Genomic DNA, 25668 nt, shown 5'->3' on the forward strand with positions numbered 1-25668 from the left:
GTAAGATCAATGATGCTTGGATTGAAGGCCAAGAAGCCCACATTGGACCACTAATTGGAAGGCCTAAGTCATCAAGCAAGAAGTCATGAAGACTTGAAGACATGAAGAAATTCATATTGAAGACCATTTTTTGTCTTTTAGAATGTATTTGATCCAAACCTAGATTAGGTTTTTAGAGGCATAATTAAGTTAATCTCACACACCCTAAATAAACAAGTGATTGTATTTGTGGAGTTTCAACACCTTGGAACCTTCATAGCAATCCCATCTTGGTTGAGAATTGGAAGCCCAAAACAGAATTGAAAATCTGCTCTGCATAGGCTTCTCGGAACTCCGAGAATTTTTCTCGGAACTCCGAGAATTCTCGGAACTCCGAGAATTATTCTCGGAACTCCGAGAAATGGTCCAGTAGACTTTTTCCAATTTCTGTGTGGCTTCTCGGAACTCCGAGATTTTTTCTCGGAACTCCGAGAATTATTCTCGGAACTCCGAGAACACTCCAACGGTCTGAAAAAGAGCCGTTTGGAATTTTGCTGGAATTACCGTAATGCCACTGAACGGTCATATTTTGGTTTTCCTATAAATATGGGTGTTCTAAACATACAAACCATCAATCCTAACACTCTTAAACTTCATTTGAATACCCAAGAGTGAATCAAGCTTCAATTGTGCCTCTCATCACCAACTCTAGGATTTGGATCATAGGCTCTCAATTGTACATCTTTTGTAACCCTTGTGAAGGGATTTTTTAGTTCTTTCTTTCATCTTTCAAGATTTGTATTCGGGCGAGTATTCGGAGAAGCGGAGCCCTTTTTTTCTCCGTGGTGAGGATTGCCACCAAGGTTAAAGCAATTGTAATTGGCACCGATCTTCGCCAAGGTTAAGAAGATCAAATAGTGAAGCCATCAACGGGTTTGGTTGGTGGAGTGGAGTAGGCCTCGGGTTTGAGGACCGAACCACTTTAAATCTCGGGTGCACTCTTTCTATCTCTTTGCTCTTTCATTTGCATTGCACCATTAGATTTAACTTGTATGCTTAAAATATTGTTTTTGATCCCTTAATCGGTTTAAGTTTTTCAAATTGGTAAATTCTAGTTTTCTTAAACAACCGCATTCTCCCTCCTCATAGTTGCCATTTCTATTATAACTTGGGACCCCCTATATCGGATTTTCACTTGGTATCAGAGCATTGGCTCTTAAAAGATTTTAAAATTTTTGTGAAAGTTATTTCAAAATCTAACTAGGGAAAGATTTTATTTGGCAACTTCTAACTGTGAAATGGCACACCAAATTGGAACCGGACTTCCGGAAGGCCATTCCACAACTAGACCTCCTTTCTTCAATGGGTCAAACTATGGACATTGGAAAACAAGGATGCGCATCTATCTTCTTTCGATAGATGTGGAACTTTGGTACATTGTTGAAAATGGATACAATGTACCTTCCATACCTTTTGAAGAATGGAATGTGGTAGAGAAAAGGCAAGCTAATTTGAACTACAAAGCAATAAATTCCTTGTTTTGTGCCTTAGCTACCGAGGAGTTTAATAGAGTTGCTCTTTTTGATTCCGCCAAGACTATTTGGGATACCCTTGCAACTACCCATGAGGGAACATCACAAGTCAAGGATTCCAAAATAAACTTGTTAAAGAGCAAGTATGAAATGTTTAGAATGAGTCCAAACGAGAGTATTTCGGAAATGTATACTCGTTTTTCTATTATTTCTAACGAACTAGCTAATCTTGGTAAATCTTATCCTAACGATGAGCTTGTGAGTAAGTTACTTAGGTCTCTTCCTCCCCATTGGGATCCAAAGGTGACCGCGATTCAAGAGTCAAAAAATCTCAAGACGCTAACCATAGAGGAGCTTGTAGGATCTCTCATCACCCATGAGATGCTCCTTACTAGCCGACAAGAGGAAAAGAAGCCAAAGGAGAAGGAGAGGGAATTTAGATCCCTAGCACTCAAGGCTTCCAAGGAAGACTCATCAAGTGAAGCGGATAGTGACGAAGAAGAAGCTTTACGAAGATTCAAGAGCTTGTGGAGAAAGAAGCATAAGAAAGATAAGAAAAAGAAAGAAGAAAGTGATGTTGATGGAGCCTTAAGATGCTTCAATTGCAAGAAGATAGGACACAAAAGACCGGATTGTCCACTTCTAAAATCAACTTCCTCTAAGTACAAGGGTAAGAAGGATTGGAAGAAGCATAAGGCTCTTGCCGCCGGTTGGGATGCGTTAAGCACATCGGGCAAAAGCTCGAGTGAAGGGGAAGAAAATAAAAAAGATGATCTTTGCTTCATGACATTCACCCATGAAGTTGAGGTAAACTCTAACCCCTCATATTCTTCATCTAGTAGTAAAAGTGATAGCATACCTTATGATGAATTATGTGAAACCTTGCATACCCAAATTTCCAAAAACAAAGTTCTTAAAAAATCCATTTTAAAGTTAGAAAAAGAACTTGAATTTTTGAAAAGTGATTTATCTTCTTCCATATCTCAAGAACAAGTTACACTTGAAAATCATAAACTTGAGATTAATACCCTTAAGGGTAGTTTGGATGAGAAAACTTGCCAACTTTTAAAATTTCAAAATATGGCAAGCTCCTCCAATTCTTATGAAGATGAAAGAAATGAGCTTTTAGTTCAAACATCCCATCTTCATAATGAAAATGAAAGACTTAGATTATGTTTACATGGATTTCTAAATGGAAATAAAATTATTGACATAATCCTAAGTAAAACTAGTCTTAGACCTCAACATGCTTATCATGATAGGACTAGTGTATCTAACCCTCTTGTTAGATGCCATTTTTGTGGAATGAATGGTCATTACCAATTCCAATGTGCATCCAAGAGTAGGGCTAGATGTGGGACCAAGAAATCTTGGGTTCCCAAAACCCCCATATGATGATATTCATATTGTGTAGATTAGGGGTTTTTGAACTTAAAATTGAATATATTTCATTTGTATGTTTTTTGATAACCCCTCTTGTAATTGTAAAATTATTTTAACTAGGGGGAGTTAAAATTGAATTTTTCTTTAAAAAAGGGGGAGCTTTAAAATTGTATATTTTAAACCCTTGTTTTTCTTACCCCTTCTTTTTGTTGATGACAAAGGGGGAGAAGAATCTAGAGTAAAGTCTCTAGTGTAAGAAAAATGTGAAAATAGTATATGCCTTGATTTGTAAAATCTCTTGTGCTTGTCATCATCAAAAAGGGGGAGATTTTAAGCCCAATGGTTTTTACCTTGGCATTCCCAACTTGTTTTGATGATTCCAATACACAAGTGATCATTTATCACTAATGTGTTTGTTTGTCTAAGTTGTAGATCTTGATAAAGTAAGATCAAGGATGCTTGGATTGAAGGCCAAGAAGCCCACATTGGACCACTAATTGGAAGGCCTAAGTCATCAAGCAAGAAGTCATGAAGACTTGAAGACATGAAGAAATTCATATTGAAGACCATTTTTTGTCTTTTAGAATGTATTTGATCCAAACCTAGATTAGGTTTTTAGAGGCATAATTAAGTTAATCTCACACACCCTAAATAAACAAGTGATTGTATTTGTGGAGTTTCAACACCTTGGAACCTTCATAGCAATCCCATCTTGGTTGAGAATTGGAAGCCCAAAACAGAATTGAAAATCTGCTCTGCATAGGCTTCTCGGAACTCCGAGAATTTTTCTCGGAACTCCGAGAATTCTCGGAACTCCGAGAATTTTTCTCGGAACTCCGAGAATTCTCGGAACTCCGAGAATTATTCTCGGAACTCCGAGAAATGGTCCAGTAGACTTTTTCCAATTTCTGTGTGGCTTCTCGGAACTCCGAGATTTTTTCTCGGAACTCCGAGATTTTTTCTCGGAACTCCGAGAAGTCTCGGAACTCCGAGAATTATTCTCGGAACTCCGAGAACACTCCAACGGTCTGAAAAAGAGCCGTTTGGAATTTTGCTGGAATTACCGTAATGCCACTGAACGGTCATATTTTGGTTTTCCTATAAATATGGGTGTTCTAAACATACAAACCATCAATCCTAACACTCTTAAACTTCATTTGAATACCCAAGAGTGAATCAAGCTTCAATTGTGCCTCTCATCACCAACTCTAGGATTTGGATCATAGGCTCTCAATTGTACATCTTTTGTAACCCTTGTGAAGGGATTTTTTAGTTCTTTCTTTCATCTTTCAAGATTTGTATTCGGGCGAGTATTCGGAGAAGCGGAGCCCTTTTTTTCTCCGTGGTGAGGATTGCCACCAAGGTTAAAGCAATTGTAATTGGCACCGATCTTCGCCAAGGTTAAGAAGATCAAATAGTGAAGCCATCAACGGGTTTGGTTGGTGGAGTGGAGTAGGCCTCGGGTTTGAGGACCGAACCACTTTAAATCTCGGGTGCACTCTTTCTATCTCTTTGCTCTTTCATTTGCATTGCACCATTAGATTTAACTTGTATGCTTAAAATATTGTTTTTGATCCCTTAATCGGTTTAAGTTTTTCAAATTGGTAAATTCTAGTTTTCTTAAACAACCGCATTCTCCCTCCTCATAGTTGCCATTTCTATTATAACTTGGGACCCCCTATATCGGATTTTCAATAAGTAAACTTGCGGAGGTTTAGAGGTAGTCTTTGGGTATTCGAGGTCATACTTTAGGATACCTTTTGTTCTGTACTTAGGACTCCTGGTCGCAACCCTTGTAAAGATGTTTGAAAGATTGAAATAAATTGTCATTTAAAAAAAAAAAAAAACTTTCGGTCACCAGATAGATCAACAATATTGATCACATGCAGAAGGTACACGTGGGAGCAAAAAAAGCTATAGTTAGGAAAGATTCATCTTTTAGCGAGATAATAAATGCACCTTGTCACGCCTCGACCCCACGTTGTAAATATTGTTCGATTCTGGGTCTTCTACCCTCCTCGGTTTTATTTTCCAATAGCACTAACCGAGTCTGACCCACTCCACGGGGCCCGCCCCTTGGAGATGCTGAAAACACATCTACACATGAAGAAGGAGAATCCACATATATAGTCTAGGAACATTCTGTCGCTTTTCGATGTGGGATCTTACACACCTCATTGTTATACGAGGGACATACCTCCTTAGATCTCTGTTTTGAAAAAAAAAGGCGATGGTGGACATTGATCGAATGGAAAACAGCGGAGCATGGGCCCACTGTTTTGCACTCGTGCATAGCATGGGCCCCCGAATTCTAGTCTAATATATGTTAGAATATATCATATCCATTAAGATCTGACCGTTGGATTATTGGGTACTGATTAATTAATTATTTAGATTAAGAAACTTAGTTGATTAGGAGTACTTCGCCATAGTTCTTATCCTTATTACTTACTATATTGAAGAGAATTCAATGTATAAGAGCATTCCTTCATCCTTCCAGGACAGAAAGTGCCTGTGTTCTTGTGGAATAGAGTTAAATAACACTCGATCTTTAGAAATGTTTCCCCATTTTTAGATTGTGAATTGTAGAAAAAAAAAATCTTAGGAGTAGTCACTACAACAATAAGCACATATTTAGTTATATCTCTAAGTATATTTGCTACGTTTTCATCTTAAATTTCCATTATTACATTAGGAAACTGAGTTTCCTTCTAATTTCAATTCCTTGGGCAAGATCCATATGCTAGTTTAAATTTTTTTTCCCCTTACCTTGTTCCTCATCCTTCGAATTCTAGAGTTGGATATTGTAGACACCCCATTTTGACCGGACATAATTCCCCAAAATCGAATAAGTTCTCGAAACCCGAACCCATAAATCGACCCAAGTCGCACCCCAACCCAGGTCTTGGGTTCAAGTTGAGCATAACATCAAGAAATGCGCAAGGGGGGTGAATTACACAGCCCTAGTGTGCCTATATCAATCTCATGTGCCAAAAAAAATCTAAATGCTTCCCCTCCTTCCTACCTGTGCCACTCCTTCGTAGGGAAAACAGTGGTTATAAATACACTAAAGTTAGGTTGTCTAGGGAGGAAATTGGGGGTGGAATTTATTACTTCCCTTAAAATGGATCGAATTAGGGCTTCGAAAGGGGGGTTCCATTTTCGTTGAAAAATCAATGAGCGAGGGGTTTTATGATCTGCACAGGGAGAAATTGAGGGAGAGGAGAAGACTGAGAGATTTGTAGAGAAAATCTCGAAGAGAGATCAAAGGAGAAAGTAGAGAGAAGAAGATAGAGAGATCTAAGACAAATTTGTGAGGGAAAGAGATTAGGGTCTTTGATCTTTTTTTCTTTTTTTTTTAAAGAGTAGATCTGGAAAAAAAAAAGCTGAAGGAGAGTTTCTAATAGCGGAGAGAGTTATCTTTGATTCATCAGTGCAAGTGCTTTACAGGTATTTCTCTTGCTTGTATTGTTTGGGAGTCATTGCACATTCAGATATATGGCATTTTCTTAAGGTTTTCTGAAACTTGACTTTTATGTTTGAGAGAAAGGAAAAGAGAGAAGAGAACATGAAGAGCTTTAAACCATTGCATCTGTCATCAAATTTTATTTATTTTTTAATCTATATGATTGATGCATTTCATTTTTTTTTGAAATTCGCTTTGGATTCTATTGTGCATGTTATAAATCATTTGTGCCATTTTATTTTGTGATCATTTGAAGAGCCAAATGAGAATTTCATTTCATCATGATTTCTTGAGGTCTTTGCTGTAGATTTCCTTTATAGCTGATTATAGTGTTTTAACTTTTCGCTTGATTCTCCTTATGATTGTGGATGTTATGATAAGGGTTGTAGAATGAGAGTCATCTTTAAGATTAGAGTTTAAGAACTCTAGTTTCAGCTATCTTATCCTATATATATAAGTAAAGCGGAATCCTCTAAGCTGTGGTGGTGCCACATGTCAGCCCCTCCTATACACGCCCATCTGTATCGACGGAGTTTCACAATCTTCTCTTCCCTATATAATCTCCATAAATATAGCACAAAATCGTGAAGAGACACTTTCAATTTCCATACAGGCATTTTTTTGGTTAATTTATTACGGCACTTAATTAGAAATTTAACCTGTGTGTCTCAGTCGGAATTCCAAAAGACCTCTTTCTTCCATAAATGTCCATTGCCTCTTTGAATTCCCTAACGCATGTAAATGGGAAACACATGCAAACGAGAAAGTGTAAGAGTCGCACAATTCTTTTCGACTTTGTTTCACAATTTGCCTTTTAAACGCTAACGAAATAAACGGATTAGATCAATCAAAGGTGTGACTCTCATGACCACCAACTTCCCTGCGATGATGCCTGCATGCCTCAAAGCCCCAACTTGCCTCCATAGTAGTTTTATATTATGTGTGGGCCAATGGACCCGCGTTCCATTTCTTTTTTTGCATAATTTGTCCAAGAAAAAAATTATTTTTAATAGCATTGATCAACATATGAGCATCAGTTGAATGACTTGGATAGCCAAAAAATGGACCCCACCTTACAACAAAAATATGTTGTTTTAGCTAAAACCGAATAGACAATTTTCACTAGTTCAAGAAAAAAAAGGTAAAAGACAGCTTCTAAGTCCTAGATGGGCGTATGTGGTACGTAGAATAACATAACAAAAATATTTGGGGATGTCCTCCTACTTATGTGGAAGGAGGGAAATCACTTCTCATACAAAACATGAAGCATTAGTGTCAGATCTTTTCTTATAGTATTGAGGCAGAGTTTGTTCCATGCTACAAGACTGCGATACAGGCACTATGGTTGTAGAATTTTATTACAAGGCTTGGAGTCGTACACTCATATCTCTAGGCTATATCTTATTTATTGGGATAATGCTACAGTAGGTTTCTTCTCTAAGGAGAAAGAAGAGTGACAATGACAATAAGCATAATTACTTAAAGTATCATATTGTTAGGGAGAACGTTAGGGATCATCATTTGGGTATTAAGTACATATACACTGTGATGATAGTTGCATACCAAGTGACAAAAAAGGCTTCCATACATATCACATAAGGGGCATGTAGAGCATATGGGATTCTGTTATGTTTGAGACAATCGTGAAAGAATATACTAAAAAAATATGGAGATGCTAACCAATCAAGCCTTGTTTTAAGGATCCTACTAAAAGAAGCCAAAGCTTTGATATATATTTAGAGGCCTTAATCTGAAAAATGGGATCTCAGTTAGGCATAAGACTTGGACAGTATGGATTGACTTATGATGGTCAACTTGATCAACGGTCTTGATTACACCCCTGACCATATGTGGAACTTAATGTTGACCCTAGGCTTCTTCCTAACCATGACCACTCAAAGTAATAACATAATTAGTCCTGTAAACATGTGGAGATGATATGAGATGAGTCGAAAACATATCGACACTTTATAGATAGAGAAACGTCACTTCGATTGGTCCCAATTTTGCTATGAATTAGATTCTCAAAATCTCTATATTTTGCTCTCCCACCAACAATAAGAGGCAACATCTTCCCGCCCACGTATTCAAATGATACCACATCCTTTAGAGTGCCGTCGATGTGTAAGACAAAAGAAGCCCTTCGTTCCTCTCTCCTGTAAAGACAAAATTAAACACTGATTAGAAGTTGTTAAAAGCAATTTAAATGTGCTAAAAATGGAAAGAGAGGAGAATGGAAAGGGAAGTACATACATTTCCATGGAAGGGAGGTTAGTATTTGTTGCAATGCAATAGAATGGTACTTTGGAGTGAACCAATCGAATGGTGGTTTATGCCCCTACAAAGGAAGCAATGGAATGGGGTGTAAACAAATAATGTGTGGGGTGTAAACAAATAATGTGTGAGAAATTATTGATTTAAACCATTGATATTTGAAAAATGAGGGATTTTCTCAACTGAGTTCTAAATTATTAGGCGTTTAAAACAATGATATCTCACACATTATTGGTTTAAACAATTGATTGTGGGGTGTAAACCAATAATGTGTGAGAAATTATTGATTAAAACCATTGATATTTGAAAAATTAGAGGTTTTCTCAACTGAGTTCTAAAATATCAGTGGTTTAAACCAATGATATCTTACACATCATTGGTTTAAACAATTGATTGTGTGGTGTAAACCACTAATCTGTGAGAAATTATTGATTTAAACAATTGATATTTGAACAATTAGAGGTTTTCTCAACTGAGTTCTAAAATATTACTGGTTTAAACCAATGATATCTCACACATTATTGGTTTAAACAATTGATTGTGGGGTGTAAACCGATAATGTGTGAGAAATTATTGATTAAAACCATTCATATTTGAAAAATTAGAGGTTTTCTCAACTGAGTTCTAAAATATCAGTGGTTTAAACCAATGATATCTCACACATTATTGGTTTAAACAATTGATTGTGGTTTGTAAACCAATAATCTGTGAGAAATTATTGATTTAAACCATTGATATTTGAAAAATTAGTTGTTTTCTCAACTGAGTTCTAAAATATTAATGGTTTAAACATATGATATCTCACACATTATTGGTTTAAACAATTGATTGTGGGGTGTAAACCAATAATCTGTGAGAAATTATTGATTTAAACCATTGATATTTGAAAATTTAGAGGTTTTCTCAACTGAGTTATAAAATATTAGTGGTTTAAACCAATGATATCTCACACATTATTGGTTTAAACAATTGATTGTGGTTTGTAAACCAATAATCTGTGAAAAATTATTGATTTAAATAATTGATATTTGAAAAATTAGCTGTTTTCTCAACTGAGTTCTAAAATATTAATGGTTTAAACATATGATATCTCACACATTATTGGTTTAAACAATTGATTGTGGGGTGTAAACCAATAATCTGTGAGAAATTATTGATTTAAACCATTGATATTTGAAAATTTAGAGGTTTTCTCAACTGAGTTATAAAATATTAGTGGTTTAAACCAATGATATCTCACACATTATTGGTTTAATTGATTGTTCAAACTTTAGGGTTGTAAACCAGTAATCTGTGGGAAATTATTGATTTAAACCATTGATATTTGAAAAAGTAGCTGTTTTCTCAACTCAGTTCTAAAATTTTAGGTGTTTAAACCAATAATATCTCACACATTATTGGTTTAAACAATTGATTGTTCAAACTTTAGGGGTATAAACCATTAATCTGTAAGAAATTATTGATTTAAACCATTGATATTTGAAACATTAGGGATTTTCTCAACTGTGTTATAAAATATTAGTGGTTTAAACCAATGATATATAACACATTATTGATTTAAACAATTGATTGTTCAAACTTTAGAGGTGTAAACTAATAATCTGTTATAAATTATTGATTTAAACCATTGATATTTGAAAAATTAGGTGTTTTCTCAACTGACTTCTAAAGTATTAGTGGTTTAAACCAATGATATCTCACACATTATTGGTTTAAACAATTGATTGTGTTGTCTAAACCAATAATCTGAGAGAAATTGTTGATTTAAACAATTGATATTTGAAAAATTAGAGGTTTTCTCAACTGAGTTCTAAAATATTAGTAGTTTAAACCAATGATATCTCAACTTCTTACAAACTGTAGGTTTAAACTATTGATTTTGCAGAAATTAGGAATTTTCCAATTGATTTTCTAAAAATTTGTGGTTTAAACTATACAGATTATGGGTTTAAAAATAAATTTCTGAGAAACTATTGCTTCTTTGAAAAATTACAACTGATTTTCAATATATTAAGGGTTTCAAAAAATGATTTTTCACAAATATTGATTTAAACCATTTTTTCCAAAACTTAGTGATTTAAACCATTGATCTTTGACAAAAGTGAAGGAGAAAGTCACAGTGAGGCCATTTCCAAAAAAAAAAAAACCCATTTCAAGAAAATAAAGTTACAGTGAGAGGGGTACCAACCTCTTTTGTGCCGGTGGCAGGGAGAGAGAGGACCGGCGAGAGAGGTATAGAAGACCGCCAGAGAGAGAGAGAGAGAGAGAGAGAGAGAGAGAGAGAGAGGTGGGTGGGTGTATACTGTAAAGTGCTTTAGGTTTCTCAAATTTAAATTTCCAACAGCTGAAAGTAATCATCGTAGCCTCTAATTTGATTTGATAGGGGGAGAGAGAGGGAGAGAGAGAGAGAGAGGGAGAGGGAGAGAGAAATACGTATGTAAGGGTATTCTCGTCAAAGTCACTCTATATTGGTCATTTACAACACTCCCCGCTTGACACGTCATTATCAAATTAAAGCCCTTTTTTGGTCATTTTCTCTTAATAAAATTCAATAAGTACTATTTTATAAAATATGTAGTCAGATATTCCCTCGTTGATGGCTTATGACTAGTAAAAGCATATGGGACCCACCTGAAAATGAAAGGACATCTCATGTGGACGACTCTCACTCCTATGAAAAGGACAACAGAAGGGCGATGCTAAATTCGCACCCCTTTTAGGATGATTCGCACCCCTATTACACGTAAAAAAGTGTTATATTCTGCCAGGAGGTGCGAATTTATCGTCTCCCAAAAGATCAAAAATCTTAATTTGTGGGACCTATCATCCTTGGATGGAAGATTATGAATAATTGAGACGGTTGTGTCTAGTGTGGAGTTCGGGTCGGATTGTATTTAATGTCTTCTAGTGAAAAAGCAGTCTTGTTGATAGAGATTTAAACAATTAAAATTTAATAGTCGATGTCGTGTCATATACGCCACATGACCATCTCAATCACTCGTTAATAAGTCTCTCCTTACATTCATTGATAACAGGCCCACATTACTCAAAGTAGTCTCCACGGTATCTAAAATCCAAGAGATATTTTGGGTATGATCAAGAGAGTATAATTATTTTGTTTACCTTCCAATTTGATTTTATAGGCCGTTTAACGATTGGAATTAGGAAGGAGTGAGGTCGGTTCCAATTTGATTTTTTAGGCCATTTAGCGATTGGAGTTAAGGAGGAGTGGGGTCGGTTCAACTTTTTATTCTTATTACTTTTCTCAATTTCAATGAGCATGGGTTGCCTTCTCTCTCTCTCTCTCTCTCTCTCTCACCTACATACTTTCTTTTTCTCAATTTCCATTATGAGTTTTTATATGTTGCCCGACCGTCAAGCAGCGTAAAAAATGTACCGCCCTTGATCTTTGATCCAACAACAGCCCACTATTTAAGAGGCTGCTGTTGGATCAAAGGTGGTACTTTTGAAGTACCACCTTGACGCTACTTGACGGTAGGGCACCATATAATTTCTCTTCCATTATATTCCTATAATGAAAAGAACACCCCACCAAATGTCTATGACGTGCCATATACTCCATATGACCATCTCAATCACTCATTATTAGGTCTCAATCACTCCAGTCCGTGGGACCGTCGAGGGAAGAATGGCACCCCTTGATCTCCACATCCTTACAATCATAGTGAGTTTGGTTGCACAAAAGCAGGGGAGGCTTAGGGATTTTGCTTGGCATCTGGGTGTCATGTCAGCAAAATTCTTCATTCTTGCTTGCAATATAGCATTGAACTCCTTGGAGACTCCCTAACATGTCGCCTGGGTAATTATTGCATGTATGTTGATATGACATTCTTGTGCATTGTAACATACAAGAATTTTGCTTGCAGAAGTGGCTCTTGGCTGTAGGTTAGTGGTATAACTGTCAGTGTATTTTCGAAGTAAAAGTGTTTTGAAAAGGTTTTATATAGAAAAGTGAATTTGGTTTGTAAAAGTGGGTGCTTTGGAAAAGAGGTCAAAAGTGCTTTGAGGGGATAGGCCCACATTGGAAGTTCAAAGAGTTGGAAAAGGGTATATATAGCGTTATCCACTTCTCTCTATTGTTTTGTTGGACACCAGATGGACCCACGACACGGTGCAACGCACTATCCGCACGCGCGGCGTGGTCTGTAGGGCGCTAGTGGCGCTCTTTTGGTGCACTTCGCATCATCGCTAGGAGCGACTGGAGCACTTAAAATTTACCAGATTTGATATGAGCCGTTTAATCAAGATCAGTTGATCGGTTAGATTGACCATGGATCGGTCGCGTAGGTGGCCGAATGAACCGTTGGATCGATCAAGGTCCCACTCGGTCGGGTTGGGCCATGGTTTTGGTCATATGGGTGGTTGATCTTTTGGTCCAACACGTTCCAACAGCTACTGCTTGAGCGGGCGCGATCCAAAGCGTCAGATCGTGGTGTAACGGCTAGTGGGTGATAAGGTGTGATGAGGACTATTGGATTATGTCCCATCGCATCCCAATGATCAAATGCCAAAGGATGCAATCTGCACCGTGGATCATTAATCTAGCAGTTAGAGGGGAGGACAGAGGTTTTACACAAACCAATAATCACTCCAAGATTGCTCTGGACTATAGAATCGTGGATTGGCGCGATCTAACGGCCAAATTTAAACCTGCTTTTAAAAGGTGCCCTTGTAGGGTTGCAAATCCAACAAAAAGGTTGCCAACTACTCTATTAAAAGAGTAGATAACAGCCTTTGAAATAAAATACAAAAATTACACTTGTGGGACTTGAGTTTGAGTAAATCCATAGCCAAAATTACTCTCTTGGAAGTTTATCAACTTTGTTCTTTGCTTTCTTTTCTCAAATCCATTCTAGTGTATTGTTTTCTGCAGAAATAGTAACCGGTGTCTCAAATACTTGTTTATCCAAAGGTGATTTAGAGTTTGTTTCCGCTTTAGTACAAAGCATCAACAAACATTAGATATAGATAACACCGGTGGGGGCGAATATTATCATCTTAAGGAAAGCGACAACGCGCTTTGAAGCATCTCTTTCTTTTCTATTTCCCACCATCACTACCAACATATTTTCTCCAACAATAACTACTCAATAGGGAGGAGACAAACATTTGATTTACCTAGAATTTACCTCCTAGAATAGTGATAAGTAGTGCTTGGTTGCCAACCTTGTAGAGTAATGGGAGGGGTGTCATTACTAGTATAAAAAGGAAAGAGAGAGCAAGAGATAAAGAGAAAAAGCATTATTCTCCGAGCGAAAATCCACCTTTTTGAGAAATTTGGCATGGAAGTTATAAGGAGGGGAGATGGACGCCATGTCACCAGACATAGCTCGGAAGGTATAAGCGTGGGACATGGATGCCATGTCACTAGACATGCAATAATAATCTACGAATCTTGTCTTGCAGTATCCAGAGATTTCGATGCTACATTGGCAACCAAACAAGAGATTTTGCTAATGTGGCACCCAAATGCAAAGTAAAACCCCTAAACTATCCTGGCTTTGTGCAATCAAACACACCCAAAAAGGTGGAATTTCGCTTTAAATTTCTTGAGAGCAGTGCTTTCTTTCTCTCTCTCTCTCTCTATGCATTGGTAATGACACCCCCTCCTTATTCCCCTACTCTCCGAGCCTATGCTGTGCAACCGAAAACTTTCAACGACTATTCTTCGAGGTAATTCCAAGCAAATCCAATGCTTGTCTCCTCCATGTTAGCTACTTATTCCAGTACTCTCCAAGTCCATGCCAAGCAACCAAACAGACCCTCATAGAAAATAGTTCCACTAATTAGCATTTTTGAATTATTTAAAGAAATAGATAAAGTTGCATGTATGTTAGAAATGTATTTTACTTGTCCATCCAGCAAACAATTCAAGATTGTCCGTGTGGGATCTGAAAACCAAGACAATCAAGATAATCTCTCTATGGCATGCTACACACTCCACATGACAATCTCAATCACTCTTGGAAAACACTTCAAAACGGGATCTTGTGCCAAAAATAAATAAGGGATGAGAATAACCAAAGGATTTGGATATTTTTACCCTTTTTCTTTTGGATTTGTGGGGATACACGCTCTCTTTTTGTCTCTTGAGCACGTGTAACGATAGAGGATCTTGTGCTTTTTTCAGCACAGATCCCGTCTTGATAGGAACCCCCATCACTTTTTATATTGCCTCTCAGCATACGTGAGGGGTGACAGTCTCAATAACTAGCATTTGGTGTATCCCATATTTTTTAAGGGTAGTGATATTTTCACACCCCCTTCTAGTGTTTAAAAAAGTAGTCCTAAATACACTAGAAGGAGTGGCCAAGGACAAAAAGGGGGTGAAAATATAATTTCCCAAAATAATTGTGTAAAGAAACTATGAAGATTACACGTGTTATAAATTAGACTTATATTAAATCTCACCTCGGTCAATCTAGAGGGTCATATTGTCATAGGCCCACCTTGGCATGTAACCATCCAAAAGCACGTAGAGCCAATGACCGTAACCATCTGATTAAGACCGTACAAATGGTTGTCAAAAAAGAAAAAGAAGCAAAGATCCATATTTAGTTGACAAAAGTGTACTTTTGGATAGGCAATTTCGCGGAAAGCCATTTCACGGCTAGCTCTTGCATGTGAGAAACTCTAATTACTGCAAATTTCAAAAGTTGGTTGAAACTCTAGCAAAACTCTAGCAAAACTCTAGCAAAACTATCCATATGCCATAATTTGAGGCCTATATATTGCACTCAAATCAAAACAAGTAGATATAAAAGAAAATTCCATGTACAACAAAATTCAGAACGTTGTACAAGAGAATTCAATGTATAAGAGCATTTCTTCATCCTTCCAGGATAGAAAGTGCCTGCGTTCTTCTGGAACAGAGTTAAATAACACTCGATCTTTAGAAATGTTTCCCCATTTTTGGAATGTGAATTGTAGAAAAAAATAATCTTAGGAGTAGTCACTACAACAATAAGCTCATATTTAGTTATATCTCTAAGTATATTTGCCGTGTTTTCATAGTAAATTTCCATTATTACATTAGGAATCTGAGTTTCCTTAAATTTCAATTCCTTGGGCAAGATCCATATACTAGTTTAGATATTTTTTTCGCTTACATTGTTCCTCATCCTTTGAATTCCAGAGTTGGATATTGAGGCTAAGCTCTAGATCTTGGGAATTCAGGTTTGAATCATGTTTATAAGGGCAGGATAGACTCCTAAAAGAAAGGACAGACTCCTATTCTTTATAAGGGTAGGACAGACTCCTAAAGTCTGTCAAGGTAGGATAGACTCCTAAACTTTGCAAGGGTAGGACAGACTCCTAAAGTCTACAAGGGTAGGACAGGCTCCTAAACTTTGCAAGGGTATGACAGAACATATTAACAGCTTGAATGAAATAAAAAAACTCAATGCTTTAATAGTCATCAAATACCCTGGAACTCGCCTATATATCACAAAGGAATATGACCCAATATGTCTACCATGAACTTTTAGTTAGTTTTATTTCAACCTTACTTCAAGGCTTGATGAACTAATAAGACACAAAACTGTATAACCTATTGAATTAAGAATATCATTTACTCATCACATATCATGAAAATGCTACCCTTTTTTTTTTTTAGGAAGAAATGCGTGCATTGAATACCTTCATATCAAAGTAACTCATGTAAAAAACAAGGGAACCTAAAGTAATCATGAAAATTCTCAACTAATCAACATTTATCTTATATTAATAGAATGTGTGAAAGATTATGAAATAAAGGATTTTGTATTACAATATTCAACTGAAACTAGGAAAATTACCATAGAAATAAAGAGAGCTTATCATTTTCAGATATCCATCTCGGTAATTTTTATTTGAAACATCACACAAACAACAATACATTCCAGTAACTTAATTCAAACAAAATCATAAGTTCAAACCTTTGTCTTCTAGTATATTCTGGAAGAACTTAATAAGAAAAATTATAAGTCAAAATACCGGCTTCTATCACATTTATGAAATAATAAAAAAAATGTTGTTCGTTTAATCTTTAACTAGTTGCAGACCCGTGTGATGCACGGAGCGAGGAGCAAAATATGCTTTAAAACTATTTTAAAAAACAAAATGCATTCTTAAAAAGATCCATGAGGATAAATGTTGACAAACCTATAAAAATAAAAGAAAGAAAAACTAAATGGACAAACAATTTAGTAATTAAAAAACAAAAGAAAGAAAAGATAGAATTATCAATTCCTTAGTTATGAGGTAACACTACCAATAAAAGAATGAAATTGATACCAAACCCTCGTTTGATAGAAGAAAAACTGATCATTAGTTGTAATCTATTGGTAAAGAAGTATATTCCAATAAAACTGAGAAAATGAACAATAACTTCGTAATTACCTCCACTGGGTGCACATGCAGGCCAAATCGCTGATATAGAAATTAAGCTTATCATTGTCGGGGCGATTTCAAAGGCAATATAAAGAGACAAAGCCATTTCAACTACAATTACAAAAACCTGGAAATAGACAGTCGAAAGTGCCAATCTAAACAGCACAGCATAGCTCATTACCCAATCTAAACCACACATGAAAATAACCTAATAACCATCATGTTGTGCAACACATGGGTTGGTAGGCAAAATACCAACCTATTTTCACAGGCAAAAAGCATGGGTACAAAGAAATAATGCTACTGTGGAAAAAATGATGCAAAATGTGATTTCTAAAATTGCATATACACACTCTTGTTTTAATATGCAAATAGGGCAGTAAGGCCTTTTTGAAAGTCAATAAATATATTATTTCTAATGACTTCCTAACAGGCGTTAACCTTCCCCATTTGGAGATAAGGATCGATTTTGGTGACATCCAAAGAGGCCCATAATCTCCTATTCATGTGGAAGCTGCCCCAAATTCGTAGAGCTTGAGGGAGCTGTGGCATGATAATGTATTAGCCTTCACCCTAAACTCAACCCGTTCACAATAAGCTTAAACCAAAATTTACCCCCACAAATAGTAGCAATTAAATAATCTCAATTTCCCAGCAAATAAAGTTTTGCTATATCTATTCAAATAAAATATGAACCACTGGTGAGATTATGAACCATTGATTTGTATAGCCAAGGTTCCCCAACCCAATTGATGAGATTATGTACCATTCAACATATTAAAGAGAGAATTACACTCCCCGTTATCATGGAACAAAGTTTAGAAAAAACAAATAATACAACTCATTTGCTAAGCATGCTTCTTAATACAACTCACTTACAACTCACTTTTTTCCGCGCCTGCTGAAATAAATTTTTTTTATTGATGAGAACAATGAAAAACATAACTCACATTAGAGAGAGACAGAGAGGGGCTTCAAATAATACTGCTCACCTGGTAAGAAATGAAGAGCAAATAAAATAGCTATGTTCCTATGAAAAGCAAAAAATAAAATTTGATCCAAAATCCAAGCAAATGAAGAATAGATTGGGGGTAATATTGTACTAACCTCTCAAATGACAAGGCATATCAATGAACGGGGAAAGATGTCCTGTAGCAAGAGATGTTCGTGCATGGAAGGAGTTAAAGGCTCTAACACCCAGTCATGTAAACAGCACATCATGACAAAAAAATGGTGCAAAGATAGAAGTAGTCCTGAAAATAAGAGGCTTAACTACATACATTGTGATGATGATTTTAAATAGGATGATAAAAATATCATAACGAAATATCAAAAATAGGATTTTAACCCTAACGAAATATCAGGAAAAAAAACTGAAAGGAAATAGCTGAAGCAAAAATCTCCGAAAATTAAAAACCCTAATGAAATTTCTGGAGAGAACCAAATAAATCTCAAAAAAACTGGAAAAATTAGTTGAAGCCCCAAAAAAACCCAAAGCCCAAACAAAATAAAGGGAAAAAAAGTTAGCTATTCTTCTTGCTGGATCAGCAAACATTGGAGAGAGAGAGAGAGAGAGAGAGAGAGAGAGAGAGAGAAACAAAACAGGCTTTTCCCGAAAGAAATGAATGAATCAATGGGAAGGATTTCTTGCTTTTTATTCTTACCTATCTTTAGCGTTTAAAAGGCATTAAAGGAGCAATGGTTTCCGTCTTGACCGAAATCCAAAGCAATGCTAACGAAATAAACGGATTACGGATTAGATCAATCAAAGGTGTGACTCTCATGACCACCAACTTCCCTGCGATGATGCCTGCATGCCTCAAAGCCCCAACTTGCCTCCATAGTAGTTTTATATTATGTGTGGGCCAATGGACCCGCGTTCCATTTCTTTTTTTGCAAAATTTGTCCAAGAAAAAAATTATTTTTAATAGCAATGATCAACATATGAGCATCAGTTGAATGACTTGGATAGCCAAAAAATGGACCCCACCTTACAACAAAAATATGTTGTTTTAGCTAAAACCGAATAGACAATTTTCACTGGTTCAAGAAAAAAAAAGGTAAAAGACAGCTTCAAAGTCCTAGAAGGGCGTATGTCCTAGAAGGGCGTATGTGGTACGTAGAATAACATAACAAAAATATTTAGGTATGTCCTCCTACTTATGTGGAAGGAGGGAAATATTTAGGGATGTCCTCCTACACTGTGATGATAGTTGCATACCAAGTGACAAAAAAGGCTTCCATACATATCACATAAGGGGCATGTAGAGCAAAGGGGATTCTGTTATGTTCGAGACAATCGTGAAAGAATATGCTAAAAAAATATGGAGATGCTAACCAATCAAGCCTTGTTTTAAGGATCCTACTAAAAGAAGCTAAAACTTTGATATTTAGAGGCCTTAATCTGACAAATGAGATCTCAGTTAGGCATAAGACTTGGACAATATGGGTTGACTTATATGGTCAACTTGATCAACGGTCTTGATTACACCTGACCATATGTGGAACTTAATGTTGACCCTGGCTTCATCCTAACCATGACCACTCAAAGTAATAACATAATTAGTCCTGTAAACATGTGGAGATGATATAACTATAAGATTTGGCCCAGCCATTGTATTGGTTGTCTCTGTGTTGTGACTTGTGAGATCCAAAGATCTTAAAAGAGGGGGTGGGAATATCATTTCCCATTTTCTTTATTAAATCTATAGTTTACTTTTCTTAAAGCGGGTAGTATTATGTCAGAAAAATAACAAAATCCTGTCTAAAAATACTTCACACATCATCATTTTTGGGTGAGGAAATGCTACTGCCCCGTACCTGTTGAGATGACGCTAGATGTGAATGTCAGATTATTCTCTGATAAATCCAGATTTTCCAGGGAGGAGAGGTTGCCTAGACATGATGGAAGACTTTGATCGTGAAGATTGTTATCTCTGAGACCTAGATCCGTGAGTCTCTTCAAGCCACATAAACCTACTAGAAAAATGATCAAAAACCCAAAACCCATTTCATTTATTACTAAACAATAAATTGCTCTCATACTTTTTTGTCTTCATCATTTTCTTGTAGGTTTATGCAGCTTGAAGAGACTCAAGCAACTAGATCTCAGGGTTAACCAACTCGATGATCGAAGTCTTCCATCATGTCTAGGAAACCTTTCGTCCCTGGAAGATTTAGATTTATCAGATAATAATCTTAGAAATCCACTTGGCATCTCAACAGGTATGGAGTGGCAATAGTAGTTTTTCTCTTCACTTTCACTTATCTCATAATTTCAATGATAAGATGATGCATATAATACACTTTTGGTAGTCCTTAGGGTATCTGGGGATCTTCAGAAGCTGCACCCTTTTTCAATTTTCGAAAGGCAAACTGATCACGGCATATAATGACTGTCATAGGCCTATGAAAAATATAATAATAAAAAGTTAACATGTTTTTTCTTTTTGGAGAAACCATAAAAACGAGGATTGATTGATCAATAGGCTAGTATCATGTCTCTTGGGGAAAGTAACAAATTTTCCTTCCTTCAATTTTTAAAATAACACAAATACACGTAGATTAGATTAATTGTCTATTCGGTTTTAGCAAAAACAACATATTTTTGTTGCAAGGTGAGGTCCATTGTTTGGTTATCCAAGCCATTCAACTCATGCTCATATGCTGGTGGATCAATGCCATACAAAAAAGTTTTGTTTTTCTTGGATAAATTAGGCAAAAAAAAAAGGGAGTAAAATGGAAAGAAAGGGAAAGTGGGTCCATTGGTGTGGCGATCAGAGGAGAATCTAAGATATAGGTCAAAATCCATTAGGCCAGAGAAAGATCTTGGGTTCGATGGAGATCCAAGAACAAGATGAACCCCAAGGAATCCGAGATCAATCGCGGAGATCCTCTCAAACGACATTATTCCAAATCAACAGAACTTAAATCTTACTTGGATCACGATTTCCGGACTCCAAGATGGCCTTTCCACTTTCTCCCACACCAACACGCTACTTTAGGGCTGTTGCACGATTAGATTAGATTAGATTAAACTCTAGAAAAACCACCCAAAAGTTGCATTTATTGGTGTTTAATAGGAAGCCCTAACCCAGGTTTTGCAAACTGACAAAAACACCCACTTTGTCTAAAGAGGAGAACGAATTTGGTTAGGGTACTTTCGGGCTTTCGGTTAGGATAAGACTAGGCTCAACTTCTAATCCCATTAAAAAGGGCGGTGATAAATTCGTCCATTGGAGTCGGCATTCGCCCCCTTTATCGCCTCTCTAATGCAAGCTAAAGCTTTTATGTGGCCCATTTCCTCGTCCCCAATAGAAGCTAAAGCTTTGATAGTTGTAGGCCTTAAATCTGACATATGTGATCTCTGATTGGACTATATGGGTTGCCTCATGATAGTCCATTAAATCAACGGTCTTAATTACACCCTTGACCATTTGGAAGACAGCCATGAGGAACTACGCATATGGCCCTTTTGGATTGCAGGAATTTTCTTAAAAAGTTTGGAAAAGAAATTTTTTATAAAATTTCTTCCTTTTCCATTGACTGATTACAAAGTTTTATTTATTAGGACTTTCTTTTTATATTGGTACCCCTCTAAATAAACCGTAACCATATGATTCCCCTCTAAATTGTGAAATAAATAAAAAATCAAAGAAAATATTTTCTGTGAGAAATGTTTTTCTGCAATCCAAACAGGGCTGAAACAAATCTCATATGTTTTTCTGCAATCCAAACAGGGCTTAAACAAATCTCATAGGATGAATACTAGGCCAAGATCAGATACATTGTACATAGGCACAAGGGTGTGCGTAACCAAGGCCCTTGATATGGCAAACTATCATGAGGCAACGCATATGGCCCTAGCACCACACCCAACGGCCATCCCATCAGTAAGGGCCCATTTGGATACCCAGAAGATTTTGATTTGGATTTCTCACATTTGCAGCCCTTTTTGTGTTGTGATTTGGATCCGGATCAAATCCTTGGATTTCCAAATCAGCTACTGACAGTGAAAAAAATCAGATTTCCAAATATGCTGTGGTAGTAAGTAATTGGAAATCCAAAAATCTGTCTCCCTCAACATGAGCTGCCGGATCTATTCATTTTGTATTCAAAACTCAATTCCACATCCAAATACACAATATCAACTATCCAAACGGGCCCTAAGATTATGTCTTGTTCATTTTTCTTGTAGGTTTATGTGGCTTGAAGAGACTCACGCAACTAGATCTCAGCTATAACAATCTTCACGATCAAAGTCTTGCATCATGTCTAGGCAACCTCTCCTCCCTTCAAAACCTGTATTTATCAGGGAATAATCTGACATTCACATTTGGCGACATCTCAACAGGTACGGGGCTATTAGCATTCCCTCGCCCAAAATGATGATGTGTGGAGTATTTCTTGACAGGATTTTATTATTTTTCTTGACAGGATTTTATTATTTTTCTTGACAGGATTTTATCATTTAAGAAAAGTAAACTATACATTTAATAAAGAAAATAGCATCTGATCAAGATTGGGAAAATGATAAAGAGGCCATTTTTGTGGCTGTCAGCTAAATCAACAGAATTGATCAACTTCCACATGGCACCAGTGGGCCCAGAAAGTGATCAATAGGAAAAAAAATCTAAGGGTGATTTTTTTAGCATTTTTCATATAAGTAATATAAAACTTTTCTGTGATATAGTATAACTAAGGCAGACTGGCAGACCATATTTGGATAATGGCATTACTCACTTTGTTTTGCACCTTTTATGAGTGGATGTTTATACCATCTTGAATATTGTAGTGTCATTATCAAAATACGGTAGTGCAGATATCAGTCCCCCTAAAATAATCTTCCAACCATGTGACAATAGAATTTGGCACTACTCTGTTTTCATAATTGCAGAATCTCAGCTTGTCTTTTCTTCCTTAATTGCTTTGAGTGCTTCTGGGGAACTATAATAACCTTTGACAGCTATTTAAATGATAAAAGACAAGATGAGTTAGTGCAATTATCAAAACATGGGAGTGCCAACATTAGTAGCCTAGAATATACACTAATACAATACCTATGATGGAAGTTCAATTTTTGCACCCATAGATCAGAAAAGAATATATAACAATAATGCAGGGAAATAAACCACACTAAAAAGGGTAAAGAAGAAAAAAGAAAAAAATGAAAGATTTTAGTTGGGCTTTTGTTGATGTATATTACACAAACACTACCCAAATCATGCACCAATCTTACTCCAAGGCTTGATGACAACAACGACAATGATAACCACGATTATGAGGAGTATAATAGCAAAGCACGTCCATTTCCGTTTGTTCCTTTGCAATTTCTTAGCCTTTTGGAGAGCAACCGTCCCAGATGAAACATGATCCACCGCGCTCGAAACCTAAGTTAAAAGCATACTTAGCAAAACGTGATTCGGCACCACAAAAAGGACGGGGATGGGAAAAATTCGAGTTTAATACAATATTGGTTCAAAAAATGTAGTAAAAAATGAAAACACAAAAAAATGAGTTAAAAATTTTGTCATTTACAAAAATATAGTGGGGGTAATAAAGTTGGAAAGTTGGGCAAAAAATGTATTTAATACCATCTTAAACGTGCTTAAAACATTTTCCACAAAAAATGGGGGTTTTTACTATAAAAGTTTTAAATAGAGTGCTAACTCCATGCCAATAAAAAGAGATTTTTTTCAAAAGAAAAGAAAAACTCTCCTTAAAGAGTGTTTTGTTCACTACGGTTAAAAGATACTGTGTATATGTAATGTAACAACAACCACCCGATAACAACAACTTTGAGATGATTTTTTAGCATTTTTTTAGCATTTTTAGTTTTATATTCCATTGAGAGCAATTTATTGTTTAGTAATAAATGAAATGGGTTTTGGGTGTTTATGTCTTGATCATTTTTCTTGTAGGTTTATGTGGCTTGAAGAGACTCACCTATCTATATCTCAGAGATAACAATCTTCACGATCAAAGTCTTAAACTCCATTATCTAAAATCCATTTTAGCAAAAATCCTAGACATGGATTAATAAAAAATCTAAGTGGCAATGTCGGCTACCCTATTGACACTGCTATGTTCTGGGTAAAAAAAGACCGGGCTTTGGACACTTCAAATTTCTGAAGTATGGACTTACATCATTTCCTTTAACAAATAATCTCTATAGTCTTGTCTTTCAGGGAAAATATACATTCATGTAAAGAGAACTAAATATATAGATCATGGCAGCAAATACCCAAATAATGAGCATTACATTCCATAAAATAAAGAAATAATGATTTCCTTTTATGAGTACTTAATGTGGTGCACTCTTTATGATAAGACTAACTAATATCCATTCCATTCCAACTTTATTTTGTGCTCGTGGTTAATCTTCCTTTGACTATATCCAAATGTATACACTTTACATATGATACGAATCACCAAATGTAGTTTCAACATTAAATTTAAAAGTGTCTTGTAATCGCGATCAAACACTAAGGTCCTGTTTGTTTTAGATTTTGAGAATGGATTGTGAGTTCAAAACTGATTACTGGACTAAAAATTAAAAGTAATTTTGAGTCCAATAATCAGTTTGGGACTCAAAGGATTCTTAAAATCCAAAACAATTTTGAGTCCAATAATCAGTTTTTGTTAAACTTGCGGCATCATCGCAGGGAAGTTGGTGGTCATGAGAGTCCCACCTTTGATTGATCTAATCCGTTTATGTCGTCAGCATTGCTTTAGTTCTCCAAAAACCCAAGTGTCACTCCAAACGGACACTCCTAACATCTCATAATGTCTCTATCCAAAAGAAAACAAGGCCTGAGAATCACTTTTTTAGCTTTTTTCTTTTAAGTAATATAGAAATCTGATTTTTTTCCTTTGCATTGAAAGGAATTTGTTTTTTGGTAATAAATTAAATGTGCTCATATGTTTTTGTCTTCATCATTTTCTTGTAGGTTTATGCAGCTTGAAGAGACTCAAGAATCTATTTCTAGAAAATAACCAACTTGATGATCGAAGTCTTCCATCATGTCTAGGAAACCTTTCGTCCCTGGAATATTTAGATTTATCATATAATGATCTTAGAAACCCATTTGGCATCTCAACAGGTACGGAGTGGCAATAGTATTTTTCTCATCCGAAATGATGATGGTTGAAGTAGTTTTTCTCTTCACTTTCACTTATCTCATAATTTCAATGATAAGATGATGCATATAATATGCTTTTGGTATAGGCCTTAGGGTATCTGGGGATCTTCAGTAGCTGCACCTTTTTTCAATTTTCGAAAGGCCAACTGATCACGGCATATAATGACTGTCATTAGATTGATCAATAGGCTAGTATCATGTCTCTTGGGGAAAGTAACAAATTTTCCTTCCTTCAATTTTTAAAATAACACAAATACACATTAGATTAATTGTCTATTCGGTTTTACCAAAAACAACATATTTTTGGGTTAGGCCAAAACCGAAAGATCTTGGGTTCGATGGAGATCCAAGAACAAGGTGAACCGCAAGGAATCCGAGATCAATCACGGAGACCTCTCAAACGCAATTATATGTCCAAATCAACAGAACTTAAATCTTAAGGTTTTTAAAGATTTTTTGATGGGATCTTAGCTTGGATCACGATTTCCGGCCTCCAAGAATG

At 36.1% G+C, this 25668-nt stretch overlaps 1 long non-coding RNA gene across 1 annotated transcript; it reads left to right on the plus strand.

Moving 5' to 3' along the window:
• Positions 1–20101: 20101 nt before the first annotated feature.
• LOC143883794 (uncharacterized) lies at positions 20102–25249 on the plus strand. The gene is made up of 3 exons (XR_013252544.1): positions 20102–20250; positions 22223–22378; positions 24975–25249. It is a non-coding gene; the product is annotated as an uncharacterized LOC143883794 (long non-coding RNA).
• The last annotated feature ends 419 nt before the right edge of the window (positions 25250–25668 follow it).

Source organism: Tasmannia lanceolata, unplaced genomic scaffold (assembly GCF_043159265.1).
Source record: "Tasmannia lanceolata isolate RefF3 unplaced genomic scaffold, GAP_Taslan_0.1 ptg000008l, whole genome shotgun sequence".
Taxonomy (NCBI): Eukaryota; Viridiplantae; Streptophyta; class Magnoliopsida; order Canellales; family Winteraceae; genus Tasmannia; species Tasmannia lanceolata.